Genomic DNA, 20,453 nt, shown 5'->3' with positions numbered 1-20,453 from the left:
AATGTCTTTTACAGGCTGATGTTGTCTCAGAATAGTAGAAATTAATCAGCAGATGGTAAATGTACTTCCATAAAATCACCATGCTCCACAGTCCCTATTGATTGGCTGGAGTTAGTAATGATAATCAAAAGAATATAGCTGATTAACCGGTATTGCCCAGGAATAGAGGGAATTAGTTAATTAACATGAGGTGGCTACATTTTCATTTAGTCAAAGCTGATGAGGAGCTGTGGGTATTTCTCATCATAAGCAGAAATTGTCTGCTTACCTGGCACTTCCCAGGAAACTGCTACAATCAGATGTGACTAAAATTAACTGCCACCCCCGAAAACAGCATGAGCACCAGACTGTATCAGCATAAAGCAAATACATCTTCGATTAGCCACTACCTGTAATTCATACAAATGATGGGAGTCTTTACCACAGCCCCAAATGGCTCTTGTTAACTGACATGGCTTAAGAATCAGGATAATTAACGAGTGGGAGGCAAATATATGCGACACATACAACTAAGCACCCTTATCCTCTGTTCCTTGGGACAGTTGGCTCTCCTGCTGTGCTCTTTTTCTCAGTCCAGGTGCCCAGGAGGTGACTGCAGACCAGCTGAGCCCCTTCCTCCCAGTCTCCTGGCCGGTTTGCATGGATGCTGTGACCCTTTGAGACTACAGCATCTGCGGAGGGATGCTGGGTGGGACCGAGGTGCATTAATCTTGGTCCATGGCAGCAGCTTGCTCACTTGTGAGTCCCCATCCTGGATGGGTCGGACTCCTTCCCATCACTGGCTCTCCAGACTTCAAGATCAGCCTTGCAAATGGCTTAGACCACCCCACTCAGAGCCTTGCACCCCTTCTTCCATCTCTGGCCAGCCCTCAGACCAACGCTGGCCAGGTCCAACCAGGCAGCCAGTCCAGCCCCAGACATGGCTGAGAAGGACTTCAGCCTTCTGCTACCTGATCCAGGCTGTTCCTATGTGCAATTTTTTCCTATTCAACTACCTCTGGCTTTCCAACATATTTTTCTAGATTGCATTAAGTCCTTTTCCTATGGCCCTGGGGTCTCTATGCTGTTCTTAGCACGTGCTTTGACTTGTAACCTTAAGGCTCTTGCTCAGGGATGGTACCCGTGGCCCCGCTGCACACACATTAACACACGCCTGCCCACAGCTAGGCGAGGAGATCCAAACAGCATCTATTAAGCACCAAGAGAAAGCACAGAGCTGTGGCTAACAGCCTGCTTGCACTTCCAGGTGAGTCATTTCCCACATGCTTATGCAATAATTCCAGCTAATTACCCTCACCTGCAATTCCTGCAGAAGGATGGGGACAACTCTTTCCTTCTGACAAACACCACTGAGCACCCAGAAGTCACTGACGTGGCTGGGATGTGATTATCCTGCTACAACTGCTCCTCACTGCTCTGCTTTCCGTCTCCCTTTCAGAAAAGACGAGAACTGCTCGTATGGAACGAGGATGCCACCAATTACTCTGCGTTTCTCAGAGGGGGGAATTTAATTACCGCAAAGCAAATATATCAGCCGTGAACCACGAGTATCCACAATCCCCAGGCATTAGGAGATGCTCTCCATAAGTAAATATCTCTAATGGGTGAGTGCTCTCCATAAAAACATACAAAATTACTCAACAAGACGACAAGTGATCTTTCAGCTAAGCAGCACTGCTGCGGGTGGGTGGCTCTGTAAACAGTAGAAAATACCAAATTCCAAATCTCCATCTGGCCTTGATTAACTTCATGCAAGCATGAGGTGGGGAGCATCTTCATCTTCAACCCCTCAGAGGCCCAAGGCCACCACAGACACTAGGGCTGGGGAGCTCCCAGCAAATGTCCTGAGCCTTCATGGTTCAACACACCCATTTCACCACCTTGGTTAGGATAGTTCCTCCTTTTTTCCCCGGCAAAGCATGCGCCACGTTCCTTACAATCACAGAGAGCCAGTCCCCAGAGCCATCAGCCAACCTCCCCGCTCTGCCAGGCAGAAACCTCCTCTCTCTGCAAACCCCCAGAGATGTCAAAGCTGCCCCCCTGACCTGCGTGGAGCTGGAGAGATACTCTATTATTATATTATTACGTTATGTTATGTCATATCAGTCTGCATATTAACACACCAGATTTATTAATTGCATTATATTATGTTATATTACTGGATCGAGACAACCCTTTGCTTGGCGTAAGGGTCTCCCGGTACCACCCACAGCCCTTTATGGCTACCAAGAATACCCAGCAACTCTAGCGGCTATTTTTTTATACCTTTCCAAAATCATATTCAGATACAAATAAGCATTTATTTCCAGATCACGTGTCATACCTCACCATTTCCAGGAGTTCAAGAGTTTCTAGTATGCTGTCTCTCACTCCCAGTCCCAAAAGAAGAGGCTTTGGGATGGGGATGGTGGCATATTCCAGCGCTGAACCAATGCAGGCAGGCAGAGGGGACCATGCACAGTCCTGCCTTCCTGTTCTCCGTTTTCTTCATTTGACTGGCCACGAGCTGCAGTTTTAAGGTGAAAAGAGCTGGAGTCCACAGGCAGCTGCTGATTTAGAGACTCCCATTTCCTGGGTAGCAATTACATCTGTAAGCAGGATAACACTGGCTGCCAAGGGAAACAGAGTTCAGCACAGTCCTGCAAAGAAACACTCTGAAAACCTAAACAAACCCAAACAAAATTTAAAAAAAAAAACCAAAAACCAACAACCAAGAATGCCAACATGTAACTTAATCACTCCCATACGCACCCAGTTACCTAACCGCTTGCTAACGTACACCAGCCACAGAGCAAACACTTGCAAAGTGATGATAACATTGAAAGATACTTTGATACTTAACAGGTTTTTGTCTGTAGAAATAGAAGATTTTCTCTTTTCTGCTGCCTCTATTTCTTAACAGGGGAAAAGTCTTGTGAGATAGAACTTCAATCTGCAGTCCTTTCAAAGGCCACATTATTACATTTTAAAGATTTTAAAATAGCCAGGCAAATTATAAATATATATGAGCTATATTAGAGGAACCTTTTATAACACCCAGAAGTTACTTCCTAGGCAATCTCAGTGACAGGGAATGGTGAAGAAAACAAGTCCTTGCAGCGCGTGAGCCCTACCACAGGCACCCCTGCATCTCTGCCACGTGTACCCCACCAGCAGTGATGGGGGACTCCAGTGCACCGTCAGGCCACTGGAAAGATGGAGATCTGGAGCCCAGTTAGCAGAAGTAATATAGTTGAGCAGAAAGTTCTGTACAGGTAACTATGGCTATAGGATCGCAGCTGCCTGTTCGAGGGCTGTGGCAGGAAGTGCTGTCCCGTTCTGGAGGGTTTTTTCAGCAAAGAAAAGCCCAAAAGCTGAGGCCTGCTGGTGGCACTGGCTGGTTAACCGGAGCTGAACCATCAACTGCACTGAACCATCAACTGACATGTCAAACCCTTGACTGAGGGGAAGATAACAGCTGGTCTGATAACCAGAATAGGTACACAGGGTTTAAGAGATCCCATTTCTAGCTGGATTTTTCACTCTGTGCAAATATGGAAGTGTTTTCTTTTTAAACATCCTATTTTTATAAGCAAACCGAACCAAAACAGCACGCCCCAAAAAAACCCAGCTGAGATCTGGAGTCCTTCTAGGCTTCACTTAGGTCAGGTTTTCCCTGCCACCATGAGAACTGGAAGCTTAACATTTGGGGTATTTTTTAAAAATAGAAAAATATTGACTCACCTGTAAGGGTCAGCCCCAAGCATCCCTGGCAAGGGGAAAAGCTGGATCCACACACCCATGATCACCATTATCACAGTAAAAATAGTGACAGCTGCTGGAATTAGCTTCCCTGGTTACAAATACCGCTTTTCCTTGGGGTTCTCCTTGTGCTACAGGGCTTCTCCCTTGTGCTTTATTTTCTCTTTATATATAAGGCAGAGGTGAACGATTGTGGCGTGTGTTTTCATATATTACTCCTTGCATCTGACAGCAAGGTTTACATTTTCAGCTCACCAGAGGGCACGTGGAAACCATGTACCAGGCAGTTCACCAGCGAGAGGCAGCCCAGACCCCATCCTGGGTCACCATTAAGAGACTGGCAACATGAAGAGCACAAAAGAAATTATCAGTTCAGATCACTCCCATGATTAAAATGAGTTACGCCACAAAAGAGGAAGATTTGATGGCATTCTGTGGCAGGCACCAGGAGCGAGTGATGGGCAGGTTTCACCCAGGGATTGATTTTTAAATAGAGGGCTTTCATTCCTAGCAGCTTTTCTACAGCAATTTCTGTTAAACTACTTCTCCTCCTGAATAAAAGGCTTTTTGTTATCCAGACCATTTTATCTCTGAAAGCTCCTCCTTACACCTCCCTCATAACCCAGCCCCCACACACACCCCGATAAGAATTCACCGCCAGTGCTGGTAGCAAGCGCCTTCCCAAGTTGTGCTCTTTGCACCCAGCAGGTTTCAACGTGGGGCAGCTTTGGAAACCTTTAATTAAAAATATGTGATTGAAAACGTTGGACAAGCCCAGGCAGTGAAGGGTCCAGCAGGGCTGCAGTCACCGGCTTTAACGGCACAGCCCCGCTGCGCTCACGGTTCACCCTGGATCGAGCTCTCCTCAATCCTCCACAGACCGTCCACTGTTACAGCTGCACAGAACACTATAAAATAGGAATTGTCAGCTCATATTTTCTTATAAAGGACATTTTCTATAGCATTACAAGTTACACATTGCTCCGTCAGAACTTCCCAGAGTCTTTCTAAACACATCTTATTTTTCTTTTTTTTTTTTTTTTTTTTTTTTCCTGCGTGACAGTTCATCATTTCTGGTGCAGAGCATTGACTTTCAGTATTTCATCCAGCTTTCAACCGGAGTTTGGTTATCCTAAATTAAAAATAACAGCTGCTTTCAGATTCTTGCACTGCCTTCCACAGGGACACGTATTGTACCAGATGCTGTCCAGGTTGCACCGGTGTCCCAGAGCTGCGCTGCCTGATGGACCTTCAAGCGTGAGTCAAGGCAGAAGCATCAGGTGTTATGGCTTCTAATGAAACCGGTTGAAACGGCATGGCCTGTCCCCCCTAGGATCCCCCGTGCACCATGCAGTTCTTCCTGCACAGATCTCTCTCTGTTCCTTCACGTCTGTCTCCTCAGCATTTTTATTTCTCACCACTTTGTGCATTTCACAACCAAATGCATTTGCTGCACCTCACTATTTTTTTCCACTCTGCATTTCAACCAAAATCTGGGTTTCTGCAGCTCACGCCACGTCCCCATTTTAACACCCCCCTGCACACTCCCCTTTTTGCTTCTCATCACCAAACTGTCGGCATCCCGCCGTGCCCCCGTCTCACCACATTTCCATTTTCAGTCTCCTTACGTCTTCTGCATTACACATACGTCAACATTGGCTTCTCAATGGCAACACTTAGAGCTAAGCAGGCAGGCTCCACCGGCTCCCTTCCCTAGCGCTGCCCTCCTGTAACGCGAGCATCTCAACCTCGTGTCTTTAGCCCCAAAAGCCAGGGAAAGGGCCTCCTGGTTATTGTCAAGCGGGAGCCGAGGCTGGGGTGCATCACCTCTGCTCCCAGCCATTCCTCCCAGCTCAGGGGACCTGCACATCTCCAGGAAAACCAGGTGCAAAAGTGAGCAACCGCTTCAGACTCTGGCGGGTATGAGCATCTGCACTCGGAGCTGCGTCAGGTCCTAACAGACCCCTTGCCCCCAGGGCACCGGGGCGCATCCCACCGCTGTAAGTCCCATTTCCATGGTGTGCTCCAGCCAACCGGGGGGACTTTGTCCACCCATGGGACCTGGGAATAGCCTCAGCCATCTCAGCCCGGTGCCTCCTTCGCAAAGGCTGCCGAGAAGCTGCCTCCAGAGTGCAGCCTTAGCCACGGCTTCATCTTGTGCTGCGCAGGGGCAGGAGGCGTGTGGGGCTGCTGCGGATCTGTCATCTCAGATGTTTGCCTCTGCAGTGAAAATATGGCCCAACAGACCCACAGGACAACCCTCAGCATAGTTAAATCTCCATGATAAGTTACTCTTTTGCAGACAGAACAGCTCCGGTAACAAATGAGTGGGCTGTGACCTGCAATGTAGGAGTAAGGGGAATTACTGAGCATTTTAAGGAGATTCATCATTTCCCCGCACATTGGTAGGTGTCAGCTTTGAAATATATATATTTTTCCCCCTTCTGTAAATGATCTCTTTCTGGCAGAGTAAACTCTACCTTGCCAGAGAGCAACACAGTTCTTTACTGATGCTGCTGCAGACAAACAGACCAAAGCCACGTCCACAGCAGGAGGGTTGTGCCTTTCAGCTGCATAACAGCGTGCTCACTCCAACTTCAGCCACAGCACCTACACTTCATTTTGGCTGCACAGCTACAGTCTGGGAGGCAGCAGAGCACGTGCCTGCTTATTAATCTTAATTAAGATTAAGGAACCTTAATCAGCAGCAAAGCTGGGACTGACCTGCAGGACGTGGCCAAGCCCTAGCACCTTTTAGATGTGTCAGGAAAGTACTGATGCATGACACTGTTCCTAAAATTGCAGAGACTCGCTCTTTACTATTTAGTTTTAAAGCCACATTCATTGCAACTCATCCAGCAGGCAGTGTTAACCCATGGCACAGGAGCTGAATGCAGCACCGGGACATCGCAGGGTTTCCCACCTTCGCAGCTATGGTGGTTATAGGACACGTTCCCAGACCTGCATCTCCCACCACCTCATGCCTGCCAGTTCTCCTGGGTGAGACTCCTCCAGGCACTAAAAATGCAAGTTAGACCATAGGTTTTCCCCATCCCCTCCTCCTCCTGGCCACCGTGGGTGAGAGGCTTCTCCGCAGTGAAGCGCAGAGAAGGCATTTCCCTCCCGCACAGGCGAGGTTATCCCCGTACCTTCACAGGGTCCCTGCTCCGGTGAGCAGCACTGTTCAGGGGCTTACTGGAGGAGTCCTCCTTGCCTTGAGGATCTGCCCGGCTCACCCTCCCACCCTCCCAGGCCCCTTGCTCTCCATCTGGAGGACACATAACACTCAGGAGTTATGTCGGGATCTTCCTGCCGAGGAGGATGCTGTCCCCCTTTGCATCCCCTGACTTGCTGGAACAAAATGCAAATCCAGACCTTACATGAACATGCAAAAGATCTTGGACGTGCAAACGTGACATAAGGAACCAAAGCTGTTTTGAGGACAGGAGTGTAAAGTACTTTACACACTTTAAAAGCAGCAGTAATGCTTACCTGCTTCCCTTCCCATGGGTCAGCCATGCCACCATCAATACCGAGGCCAAAAAGGGTCTATGAGCCCTAAACCCAGTGAAATACTCTTTGTGCCCTCTGAGCTCACCCTGCAGTGGGGTCTCTGCAGGTCTCACCCTTGTACCCACCAGTGGAGGTGGCTGGAGAGGGCTCCCCACCAGCCCCTTAGGCACGGTCACGTGGACACTGATGGGTTCCAAGGCAGCAGGGTCTTTTAGAGGGAAAATGAAGTCTTCTGCAGAGCAGAAAGGACAAAGGTGGCCCAAGAAAAAGGAGAAGAAAGGGACAGTTTGTGCTGGATCCCAGACAGTGGCAGTGAAGCTCTGGAGATGCTCTACCAGAGGAGAAATGGGAGCACAGACAAAAGGGCTGTGTTTGCATCCGGCAGCACCACACAGCATTGGTACAGGTGACCTGTACCTTTCCAGCTTTATTCCCAGCACAAATGTTTTTCCTATAGAAGAGGAGAGGTGCAAAACCATCAAAATCCAAGAGCACTGTGACACCAGCCGTGCTCTGACAACGACTCCTGACATCTTCCAAGGCGTTCCTCTCCTCCTCCAAGAAACTGCCAACATCCTCAAACATTGCAGGGGCATGAAACGGAAACCAAGGACCTGAGCATGCCAAACAGGAACACCCAGGCCGCTCCTCAAGCCCGAGGTTGGGATTTGCCTCCACAAGCCATCAAAACAAGGCAGACGTGGGTACGGGGAGCTATCAGCATTGCATGAACAGAGTAGTGCGGTTTCAGGGCTGCCTGGAAAGCGTGTGGTGACAAATCAGCTCCCATCCTCAGCTATTCTTCCTGGTCTTTGACAACAAAGCATCTTCTCCCTACAGTCCTCTGGATGGCTCCAGAGCAAAGCAATAGGGCTCGCAGCAGCAGGCGAGGGGGCAGAGGCAGCCTGACAGCACCAGCTTCCACCCAGCCGGAGCAGGAGGCACAGGTCAGTGCTGAGCAGGTGCCCACCTGCACCCCAGCATTAAAAAACATGGTCAAACCTGGAAAAAAGTGAATGCATGAATATTTCAAAAGGCAGAAGTGCTACAGTCTAGCTCCATCCACTGCCTTATACCGTTCTTTAAAGGCTTCTCCCAGGCAAGTGTAAAATTGACTCCAAAAGCCCAACGTGACCACAGGACGGGGAGCACCAAGGCTTCACGTAAAATTCCATTGCAAGAGCACTCCCAGCTCAGTTCCCATTTAAAAGGGGACATCCCACTCCAGAATCAAATACAAGAGACCTCAATTAGATCACCTAGTTTTCCATTTTTATTTTTTCCCCTGTGAAAAACCTGCAAGATATCCCAGCCACAGGCAGCCTCCGACCAAACTGAAATGTTTCAGCAGGAGTGAGACCGGACTGGGAAGCTCCCAGACAAGGGTCATTTACCTGAACCATCTCCATCTGTGTATTAAAAGTAGAATAACAGCGTTTGCAGTTAACAACAGCTCAGAAGGGGCTGCCTGGTTCTGCAGGGAGGTGACAGGTTCATGCATGGTGTGTGTCAGACTGAGATGCTCAGCGCCAGACACCTCCTGAGCAGCCGTCCTCCCCAGGACATCGCCACTGCACCAGTAGCCAGAGGAACATCTGATCCTCGCTGCAGCCGTAGCAGATTTCACGTATGGACACTTTCAATGCCAGTTTAACCTAAAGCAAAGCCTCGGTGCTCTGCCTGGAAGACTTTCCCCCAGCCTCGCACCCAAACCTTGCACCAAAGCTGGGTCCTGCCTTCCTCTTCTGCGCAGGGGGATGCAGCAGGCTGCTCCCAGCCCCATCCTCCAGGCTCAGCTCTGCCGTACCTGCATCCCTGCATCACCTGCATCACCAGCAGTTCCCCATGCACATGCAGCCCGGAGCTTTGCAGCCAGCACCCTGCACCAGGTCTCTGCACCCAGAGCCTTGCACTCAGTCTCCACATGCAGCAGCCAGCACCCTGCACCCATACACGAGTATCTGGGACCCTGCACCCTATGACCTCAGGCTGTGCACCCAGACCATGCACCCCAACAGGGCGCACCCCAGCACCTGGGACGCTGCACCACAGAACCTGACAGCAGGCACCTCGCACTCGGGGCTCTGCGCCCAGATCATGCACCCCATCGAGGTGCACCACACCAGCATCCCCGCACACACCACCTGTAAGCCCTCCTCATCCCTACCCCCACCACTCTGAACCCCGCAGCACCCTCCTGCATCAGCTTACACACCCAATGCAAAGCCCAAAAGCAAAAAGGTTTGTCACCATTGACTTAAAGAGAGGAGCTATCTGGTTTGCTTTGCCCACACAGCACGTGGCAAACCCACGCAGACAGGGACGTCACAGTGGTGGTCATCTGCAACATCTCCAGAGGAAAGATGAAGATCAAGCAGAACATGGCTGAGGCCCTTCAACAAGACCCATCTCACCCCTCAGCCTGAGCTTATAACCCATGGCCACGTCCAAAGAGGAAGAAGAGGCCCCTCTGTAGGACAAATTAGATGTGGAGACGTGTCCAAGAAAACCATATTAAAACTTTGTCTGCATTATGCAGCCACAGGAACATGCCAATTCACTGGAGCAGCTGTTCCCCACCCCAGCAATCAGATGAGTCCCCATCAGGCCATGACCCACCCGATTCTTCAGGACTAACCTTGACAACCTTGATTTGTCTGGAAGGTCCCATGCAGACAAGCAGTGCCAACAAAGAAAACGTTTAACTTGTGCTACAAGGGACAATATTTCTATACATCAAATTGGCAGCGTAGAAGTCCAGGTCCCTCTGTTACTAATAAACATGCAACGCTCTGCTCTGGAGAACCTTCTCTCTTCTGTATCTCCAGGAACACCAGTTTGACTGTAGCCCAGCAGACACTGCCTCTGATCCTGCCAAAGCTCTTCTTTGGAGTTTTTCCCTGGTGAATATGGTGACGCTGGATGAACCGCAGGCTACGGCTGAAGCTTTTCTCTTTTCCTGGCATTTGGAGGGCTTCTGCAAGAGCATCCTCTGGTGAGCAGCGAGTGCTGAGCCCTGCAGAAGCTCATCTCACACCTCTGCATGGCTGGGGTCTCTTCCCCAGGAAGGTTCACTGGTGCTGCAGAAGCCGTGACTGGTGAGCAAAGCTTTTGGCATGGCTCAAAATGTTCCTGGGGTGATTTTCCTGCTGATGGTCCCTCTCATCTTCCACGCTGCTCCTTCACCTGCTGGGCCGAAATAAGAATCCAGGTGTCTGTGCAGTGGAGATCATGGGAGACATGGAAGCAGATGCACAGGAGCAAATGCAGAGTCACTGCATGAGACGCTGCGAAAACAGAGGCATGGCTTCATCCCAAGCTGCAGAACAACAAGAAAAACAAGCGAAGACAGAAACAGATGCTTCAGCTTACACTGAGCAGGGAGAAATAAAAAAAAGGTGGTAGGAGGGAGGAGGTGCAGTCCAGCCAGAAACACCACTGGCTGCAACGTGCTGTCCTTGGGGATCAAAGCACCTGTGGTAACGGAGGGTGATGCAAGTTCCTCCACCTGAAGACTTTTTGTAGCTCGCAGTAGGGAAGGAACAGCACTTCTGTATTACTTTTAATTTTCCTTCTCATTCTATGCAGGCTTATATCACTTTCTGAGCGGTCCCGAAATGCTGAGCAAACATCTTCCCCAGTCTATAAATAAATCCATATAAAAATGGGTGGGAGGGCAAAGAGGGTTCCTCTCTAGCCCAGCCGGCAACCTCTAGCCCCAGCCTGAAAGCACAGGAGGCAGCTCCAGGGAGAGGAGGACCTCATCCTAACCTGCTGCCTGTGTTGCTTTTCCTATCGCTCCGCATCATCCTCTGAACGGCAGCTGGACTGCAATGGCCACGCTCAGAAACTGTGTTGCAGGAGTTTGGGAATAAACTGGAGCTAAGCCATACATGGAGGAATGTCATAAAATTTCTGTTATTCCTCAGTTACCAAAGGGAAACTGGTGAACGCAAAATGCTTTCCTTGTTTCTATTATAGCATCCCTGCTCCAGCACCTGGAATAGACTTTCTTGTGCATGAAACACAGCAGCAGCTGACTTCGGACGTGGGATGATTTAGAGATAAAAGTGTGAGCAAAGAGTGGTTGAATTTCCATTGCCCAAAGCTCTTTCTTTACACCAACAGATCCTCCAAAGTGAGGAACAAAACGACACCTGAGATCTGAATCTCCCCTGAGCATCCTGTAAATTCACACACCCTCTTCCAACAGTTCTTACCATGCCACCTCAAAGCCTCCTAGTCATCCTTCACCGTTTCCATCAGTCATCCCCAACTCCTCCCAGCCCTTGTTGGGAAAGCAAATGGTGACAACCCAACCCCAACGCTTCCGTGAATTGTTGAAGAACCAGCAAGTTCTCTTATGAAAGTCCATCACTAAAGCAAAGTTAACCACGGTCGATCTTCCACTTACTGTGCCTTCAGCTTCCTCCAGAACCAAAACCTTCATGCACATAATGAAGAGGGAAGGACTGAGACTCAGACAAGGAACCCCACAGGTGAAATTCCAGTGATGAAAACATTGCTGTGATCATCCAGAGATTCAGGAGCCATTTCTGCGTCAACCTTCTGCTAAAGCACCAGTTCGATCTTTCCTAGTATCACTCATACGACCAGGGACCTCAGCTGGCTGTTTGCAAAGACATTCATGGAGCCTTGCAATCATTTGGGTTTTAATTAAAAGTTCTTCAGGAAAAAAATGTTGCCTGCCCCACAGTTCTCTCTGTGAAACTTAAAGGGGAAAAAAAAAAAAAAGAAATGCAAGAACTTCGACAAGGGAACGGCTGTGCAACATAAGTAATTTCAGAGACCTCCCCAGTCCAACACGGCAGAAAAACATAATGAAAAACACTTTTATTTTAATCGGAAAGAAAGCATACAGATATTTCAACTCTCATCCCCTCCCTTCCCCTGGAAGGACGTGTAGTAATAAAGTACTACCAGAAATTCTCATTTCCCGCCCTGCACATGGAGGAACTCTCCTTGGATGCTGTCCTGTAAATTAAAACCAGCATTCGCTCCAATGAGATGCATCAAGACTGAGAATGAGGTTTGTCCTTTTCAAAATTAAAATCAAAGCATCTGAACAGAACAATTCCCCGTTGGTTGTTTTTTTTTCTTTTTTATGGACCCTTTCTGCCTGAAGCCGTCCCAGGGTCAGTGCTCCCAGCTCAGCTGAGGGGCCGGATCCTGCTCACCTCGGGGCACTTGGCACCTTCCAGAGCCATCGCAGCAGCAGGTATTTGCAGGAGCTTTGCCATGGCATTCATGGCGCGTTCATGCAACCCTGTAACTGCAACACCTGGGCTTCATCGCAGCCCCTGCTGAGGCCTCGGTGTGCGGGAAGGGAAGGATGCTCGTGAGATGGCACGTGGGGAAAGGAGTGCTCCCATCCCATGAAACGGCCCAACGACCCCCGAATGCAAGTGGCCCAGCTACCTGCAGCAGCAGGACTCTGGGGAGGGTGAGCAAGAGCTGAATTGTCAGAAACTGGTTCTGTTTCTGCTAGGAGGGCTGTGTCAGCCCCCACCCACCATCTCCACACGGTATCCCCATCCTTTTGCTGTGCTCCTGCCCACTCCCTGGCACTTGTTCAGACACCTCATAGAGCAAACTTATTAACAGCCTAAATGGGCTTGCCAGCTTTCTGCAAAACCTTCATCCTGCAGAATTTTCCCCCAGAGTGGACAGATAATTGCAGCAAGGAGCGTGCAGCTGAAGAGAGAAGAGGAAGGGGATAGCAGAGGACCAGGACCTCTTCTTTTCTGGGACAGCTATTTTCGAAATTACCTTGAGCATCCCTAGATAACTGTACCCTCACACTGAGCTGGGATGAGTCCTCTAAGTCACCAAGAGCAGGTTTCTGCTGGGTGAATGAGCTGAATTATATCAGCGAAGGTCTGCTTGGTGCTGAGGACAGGCAAGAGGGTGCCCAAAGCCCTCCCAGCAGCTCCACTGCCCAGGATAACTTCACCCCCTGAGGGTAAAATCCTGACCCAGTGAAGGAGTCAGTGGCAAGCAGCTCCCAAGCCTCCCTGCGTCTTTTCTGGGGGTGAGCTCCTGGGCTGGGGCCCCACGACAGCGTGGCTTGTAAAATTGTAAAGCCAGGAGCCCTGAGTGTGAGCATCGTTCCCTCACCAGAGGTCTGGTCTAGGGGATTCCTGCCTCGCTGCTCCCAGCCCAGGGGTGGGAGGGATGGAGGGACGGAGGGAGGGATGAAGGGATGGAGGGATGGAGGGGTGGAGGGATGGATGCCGACAGGGCAAGAGCCACCAAAGCCCCCAGCACCCGGCTGGGTGGCACAGGCAGAGGGCACAGCTCGAGGAGCCAGGGCCAGACACCACTGGTCAGAGCCCACCCTGGCTCAACGGCTGCGCAGGGCAAGACCCTCCTCCCCGGCCCCAAATCACCTTCTTCCTCTGGCTGATGGGTCCCTGGGCTCCCTCTGCAGCTCCCTGAGGTGATGCTGGATTTGCTCTCGGAGGCCACACAAGACACGGAGTGAGCGGCTGGGAGAGAGCAGAGACGAGCTGGAGGAGATGGGCCACAGGCAGAGAGGGAGAGCCGGCATGCCCAACAGCACCGCACGGCATCTCTAGAGGATGCCCCGCGTTGCTGGGCACAGGAGCCCACATCGCCCATGCAGCCTCCTGCCAAAGTATGAAGCACCTGCAGTTGCAGGACTCACCTGACCACTGCTGGCAAAGAGCCCTGCCCCACGGCACTGTCAGGGAGCGGGTTGTGTTGGCACAGGCACACTGAGGGGGTCCCCACGGCCAGGGAGCGCCCCGGCACCACCGGCTGCCCTGGGTGGCTCAGGAGATGCTCCAGCTGCTGCAGCCGTGCCCGCAGCCGGGCGCTCCTGCCAGCCCCTCCCTGGGGGAGCAGTCGCAGGGCAAGAGGCAGGTCAGAACGGCACCTGCACCACCCAGATCTGCCCCCCAGGTCCACTTAGTATAAAAACAGCCCTGCAGCCAGGTCAGAGCTTCTAGGAAAGACCTGGCGCCACCTCGCACACCCAGGGCTGAGCAGGAGAGGTTGGCGTGTGCAGGTCAAGCGTGGAGGCACCCAGGGGAGCAGCTGTGCCCTCCCAAGGCATCCCCAGCTCGGTGCACAGTCCTTGCCCCTGTCAGGCAAACTGCTGAACTTGCCACCCAACGTGCCCAGCAGACCCCGCCAACCCTGCACAGTCCCCCTCATGAGCAGAACAAAACACTTGGGTGACCTCAGGGAGCAGCACATCTGGGCTGCTGTGCTCGCCAGCAGTGCTCCCCCTCCCTGAACGAGCCCCAGCCCCTGGCCAGCTGAGCGGAGCCAGCACTTTTGCTGTGGTTGGATGTGACCAGCCATGGTGTGTCCGGTTCTCCCTTTCCCAACCTGCTCCAGGGCCTCCTGGCGCTGCCGAAGGGTGTCCAGCTTCTCCTTCTGGAGCAGCACGGTGGGCTGGTGCAGGGCTTCCCACCTCTGCTGCAGGAGGGAGCAGGTATGATGCTCCAGCTCCCGGAGCCTCTGCAAGAGAAGCTGGGGTCATGTCACCCCTTTTGGCAGCCCACAGCCACCCTCCAGGTCCAGGCAGGCTCTTCCCAAGGGCAGGCTCCCTGCGGGATGCCCCAGTCCCCCCTGGCCGGGGTGGCACCCCTCAGGCTGCTCTGACACAGGGCTCGATGGCACACCCGGCAAGAGCTGAGGTTTGATGGGGAAGTGACATCAGCACAGGGATCGCCACCCCAGCATCGAGCCCTGCCTGCACCCAAGCTGCCAGCTCTCCCTGCTTCTGCTGGGACTCTCCAGGGACCTTCTGACCTGCAGACCAATAACCCCGGTCTGCGTACAGCCACAAGAGTGGTTTCCCCAACAAATTCTTCTCTTAAAAGCTCCAGCTCCTCAATAAAACCTTCCTGCAGATAAATTTAGTTTGGCTTTTCAGGAATTTGGGCAACAGCAAACGCTTCCCATGGGACACGTGCATGCCTGGGTAAGGGGCTCATCCTCTGACAGGGAATGTGGTGTGCTCCTTCCCAGGGTCCCTCCACTGCAACCCTGGCCCCACTGGAAAGCCAGGAGGACACTGACCTTCCGTAGCTCCAGTTTCTCTTCTTGCAAAGCCGATGTTCTCCTTTTCTCCTCCTCCAGCCCCTCCTGGCAGTCCACACAGGCTCTCTGCTCCTGCCAAGTCTGGAAAATCCCCCTTGTCCACCTCCTAAGCTCCCAGGAGCCAGCTCTAGCCCAGGCACCATACACAGGAGCAGCACTGCCTTTCCCTCCCAAAGCAGAGCTGGTGGCCATGGCCAGCACAGCTGCCTGCAGCCTGGTGTCCCCCAGGACACACGCCTGAAGACCCCCCAACCTGTCCCTGCCACTTGCAGCGCTGCCTGGCCAGCTCCCGCTCTGGCAGCCTCACCATCCTCGCCAGGTCCACCGGTTCCCCACGGCAGGCATCCTGGGTGGGTGCCAGCAGCACCAGGCCAGCCCTGTGGCAGGGACACCGTCATCCACATCCCTGCCCACACCGCTCCCTGGCTCTGCAGACAGAGACCCCACAGGATGCCCACCCAGTGCCCAGGGGTCCAGGACCCTCTTGGGCTTCCAGTGCCACCATCTTCTGCTCCCGGGGCACTGGCAGGCACCTGTGGGCAGGCCTGAGCTGAGTCTCCAGCCTCAGTGTGGGATCCGTCCCCGACACCTCCGGCATACCTGGCTCTGTCCCCTTTGCTCCAAGTCCCCTTCGCACCAGATCTCAGCTCTCGCTTCTCCTCCTGGCTCCTCTGCAGGGACCAACACAGTGACACCAGCTACACCAGTGGCAGCCAGGAGTGGGGCTACAAACCCATTTGTTCCTTTCCCTGTGCATTCCCTTGGCCATCACGTGGAACCCAAGGACTGTGGCCAGGCTTGATGTCCTGGTCACAATCCCTCTGGTCTCCACACCCGGGCAGAAGGCAGAGCCCGCAGTTGTCCCCTCATCCAGCGCTGGCCACCTGGTGCACCCTGCCACAGCCAGGGCTGTCCCCTTGGAGCAGTAACACCCACCCTGCTGTACCCCACAGCAGGGCACAGCCAGCCCAGGGGTGTACCTTGCAGGGCAGCATGGCTTTCTGCTTCCCACACTGCCACCAGGACGCAGCCGCTCGTCCTGGCCGGGGTGACAGATCTGTCCTGATTCCGCATCGCCCAGGGGGTCCCGCTGCAGGAAAAATGGCATTTTGGGGGGAGAGCTCACACCCCCCAGACAAACCCCACGAGCAACTGGGGCTGGTCCCTGCCTCCATGCCCTGCACACAGCTCACTGCACCTGCCCAGAAAGAGGGTCCCTGGCCCAGCCGTGCCCCTTCCCCCTGCTTGGTCCCCGTTCTCCATCCTTCTCCAGCCCTGTGCCAGCACCGTGCAGCCGGCCCGGACTCCTGATGAGCTGAGCAGCGAGCTCTCCTCCACCTGCTGCCTGCACCTTCCTTCTCCATGTCATCCACAGCCAGGGTGACAGCCCCTCCATGCTGTCCCTGGAGAGCAGGTGGCTCCTGCCATCTTGAGCCCAGGGGCTTGCTGGTGGAATGTCCCCTGGTCCCAGCTCTGCTGGCCCCTGGCACACTGCCATGGGCAGAGCCCCTCCTTGCCCCAGCCGTGCCCCTGCCAGCAGAGACACCTCTCTGAGGATGCCCAGCAGCCAGGTCTTCACCATGCAAGGCGATGGCTAACGTATCTTCCCTGGAGTGTGGACCCCCATGGGCAGAGCCCCGCACGCCCAGGGCCAGTTGCGTGGAGGGGTCTGGCCAGGGACACCCCCCGGCCATCCCCAAAGCATTGCTCTGGCTTAGTCTGGATATCCTCTCTCCCAGAGACTCCAGGCTCTCCCTTCCCATCAGAGGTGGAGACCTGCCCTGCAAAAGAGATCTGGCCAGCTCCATCGCCAACTGTCGCTGGACATCCAGTCTTCTCCCTGCAGGGAACAAGGACTTATCCTGCCCAGGGTCGTCTCCCTCAGTAGGGACACCCCCAGCAGGCTCATCTACCTCCTCGGACAGCAGGGACTCCACCATGACCTCCCCAAACCTGGCAGCAAAGTCCTCTGTGCAGATAAAGCTGGAGCTGCTCCGGTCCCCCGGGCTGCGCTGGGAGCCCAGGAGCTGAGCCAGCCTGCAGCAGCACTCCTCCCATGGGACAGGGCTGGCGTCACCCCGGGGACACCCGGAACGGTGTCCTTCCAGCTCTGCATGGGAAAGCAGAGCCCTGAGCCTCTCCTGCACCCAGGCAGGGATGGGAAGGAGCCATCCCATCCAGCTGGATCTGAACCAGCTTGGAGGTACCGGCGTTGCCTGTTCTCACCAGGAAGCATTTGGTGTGCGCCTAAGCCCAAACACTGAAGGCATCCCACCCCCTCCAGCAAGATCCTCAACCTCAACTGCTTCCGAAAGAAAAAAACACAATATAATCCTTTTTTTTTTTTTTTTTTTTGTAAACTAGGGTAATTTTTCACCCTGACGGATGCTCCCAGGCATTGCCGTGGCAGCACAGCCCAGCAGCGGCTGCAGCACAAAGGCTGGCCGGCGCAGCGGGGCACAGGGGTGGGATGCCGCTAGCTTTTCCATCACAAAAAATGGGAAGCTGCTACCTGATGGTCCTGAAACTGCCCTTTGCACCTTTGCAAAAGCCCCTCTGACATTTCCCCGGGTACTGCTTTACTCTCTAGCACTTGCTATTTCGGTCTCTGTGGTGCGCTGTTGTTTTATTTAAGTAGCTCTAGCTGCAAAATCCTCTTCCCCAGCACCAGGTCACCTGCTGGGCCCCAGCCAGGCACCCTCTGCAACAGGGTTTGGGGCTGGCAGGCTCAGGGGGGCAAAGCAGAGCCCAGAAAGTACCAAAGTGCCCTGTCCCCACTCACCAGCCACCCAAGAGCCATCAAGAAAGGTGTCAGGAGAGATGTCACCATCCCTGGCGCCGGTGGTGCCCCGCACAGCCACCCCATGCCGCCGCAGAGGGGGGCACGGGGCACCGCTGGCCACCCGTCTTCAGACAACTTCAGCGCACCAGGCTGTGGGACAAGGCAGGAGCACCCTGGTGTCGGGGCTGCATCGTCTCCTGGGTGGTCCCACTGCACCCCCATGATGTGACCCCCCCTTCCCACGCCCCACACCTGGCTGAGCTGGGCATCAGCGGGGTGCAGCCCACAATCCCGGCGTTCCCTTGCCCGAGATCCTGCAAAACCCAGCTGCTTCCCTGGGTCCAGGTCTGCAGAGAGGAGGAAAGAGGCGATGCTGCTCAGGACAGAGCAGCAAGTCTTAAAGCCTGGAGGGGCTGGGATAGGCGGGGGGGGCACTCCAGTGGGGACAGGCAGGGAGGGCAGCAGGCAGCAGCCCTGGCTTCTTGCACCCGGGGCTTGCAAACCGCTCTGCTATGGAGTGGATGGGACAAGCCCCCCCCCGCCGCCCCCCCAGAAACACGGCAGGGTGTTGGTCTAGGACCGGGGGAGAGCCAGGGACCCCCATGCCCCAGGTGCAGCGCCAGGCACCTGTGTGAGCCTTACTGCGTTTCTGCCCTTTGAAGACAGCCTCCTCCAGCTCCACGCCTGCCACCCAGGCCTGCCACACAAGGCAAGGTGCGGGTGAGCCTCTAGGAGCTCCAGGAGCCCCCTGTGAACTCATTAGGCTTCAGAGTGAACACGCCGAGACCAACACAGAGCTCAGCCCGCTCACCTCCCAGAGCTGTGGCGCCAGGCTGAGGGCCACGCCGCAGGGGTGGTGGGTGGGTGGGTGGATTTGCAGGTGCTGCAGGGTGCAGAGGTTTGCCTTTCGTTAGAGTCAAGGTGCCGGCGCACTTGCTACACCCAGGAACTGTGTGCCCGGTGCCCCGCTGCCTGCGCCCAGAGCAGGCAAGGAGGTTCCTCCCCTCCCCACCACCAGGCAGGCTCCCAGTGCCCAGTCCCCCACCCCAGACCCAACTCGTGCTCACCTAGCCAAGCTGGGCTGGGGCAGGCAGGGCAGGCAGGCAGGGCAGGCAGTGCTGTGTGTGTCTGTCGCCTGGTAACGCCGCAGCAGCCGGCCAGTCTCTGCCCGCTCCAGGCTTCCCCTGCCCAGATCCCCTGGGCCTCAACTCCTGGCCACTGTGTGTCCCAGACAACGTCCCTGAAGCCATCTCCTTCCCACCATCCCTAGAGGAAACGCCTTACCTTGGCACCTTCCCCTGGGCCACCACCTTCTCCCTTGGCTGAACTCCACTGGGACATCTCCCCTGGATGGTCTCCTCCCCTGGCTCTCCTTCCTTCTTGGGCAACCCCCTTCCCCCATCCTCCTTCTCTAAGCTATCTTTCCTGGAGAACCTCCTTCCATGGGTACCACCCCTGGGCTGCATCTCATGTTCTGGCCTTCCTGGACCTCCTCCCCTCGGCAACCTGCCCATGGACAGACACCTCCTGCCTTGGACAATCTCTGCTGGGCCACATCCTCTCCTGGCCCTCCTCTCCCACCCCAGTCACCTTCCCTGACCATCTCCTCCCCTGGCCAACCTCCCCCTGATCTTTCTCCCTCACTGAACCACTTTCCTGGACCTCCTTGTCATCTGAGCCACCTCCCACAGCCCCCCTCCCCTGAGCAACCTCCTCTCAACAACCCTCCCTGGGTCATCTCCTCCCCGGGCCACCTCCTCTGGTCCCTTTCCTGGCCACCTCACCCACCATCCACCACGTGCCCAGGCCCCCACGTGCACCCCAGCGCTCACCCGCCTCGGGGCTCCTCCAGGACCCCCACCTGCAGCCTTGGGCAGCGAGTGACCATCTCAGCACTGCGGCTTTTAAAACTCCCGAATCCAAGTTTTATTACCATGTAGGAGAAGAGGGGATCACTCACAATATATTGTTCCAAAAGAAATACATTCAACAGCATTTACAGTGGAATGACATTAAAATCCTCTGGGGGGAATAGAAAGACCAGGAGATGGTGCTCTGATTAAGTGCTGCCGCTAGATGATCGCTGGAAGATAGAGCAACTTTTAAAATTAACCTAAAAAACGGGGGACTTCTGTTGTGGAGGGTGCTCCTCGCGCTCCCCCGAGCTCTGCTAAGCTGTGCAGGGTCCGTGATGGCGATTTCTAGGCAGGCGCAGAGATGGGAGGTACGTCAGAGAGGACCCCTCAGGGTCCCAGAGCCCAGCAGGACCCTTGGTGCCAGCACTTACTGAGCAACATCTCGCTCCCCACTCCGCTGCGGGAAC

This window comes from Falco punctatus (genome assembly GCF_963210335.1).
Source record: "Falco punctatus genome assembly, chromosome: 1".
Classification (NCBI taxonomy): Eukaryota; Metazoa; Chordata; class Aves; order Falconiformes; family Falconidae; genus Falco; species Falco punctatus.
Note: the sequence above shows the minus strand (reverse complement) of the source record.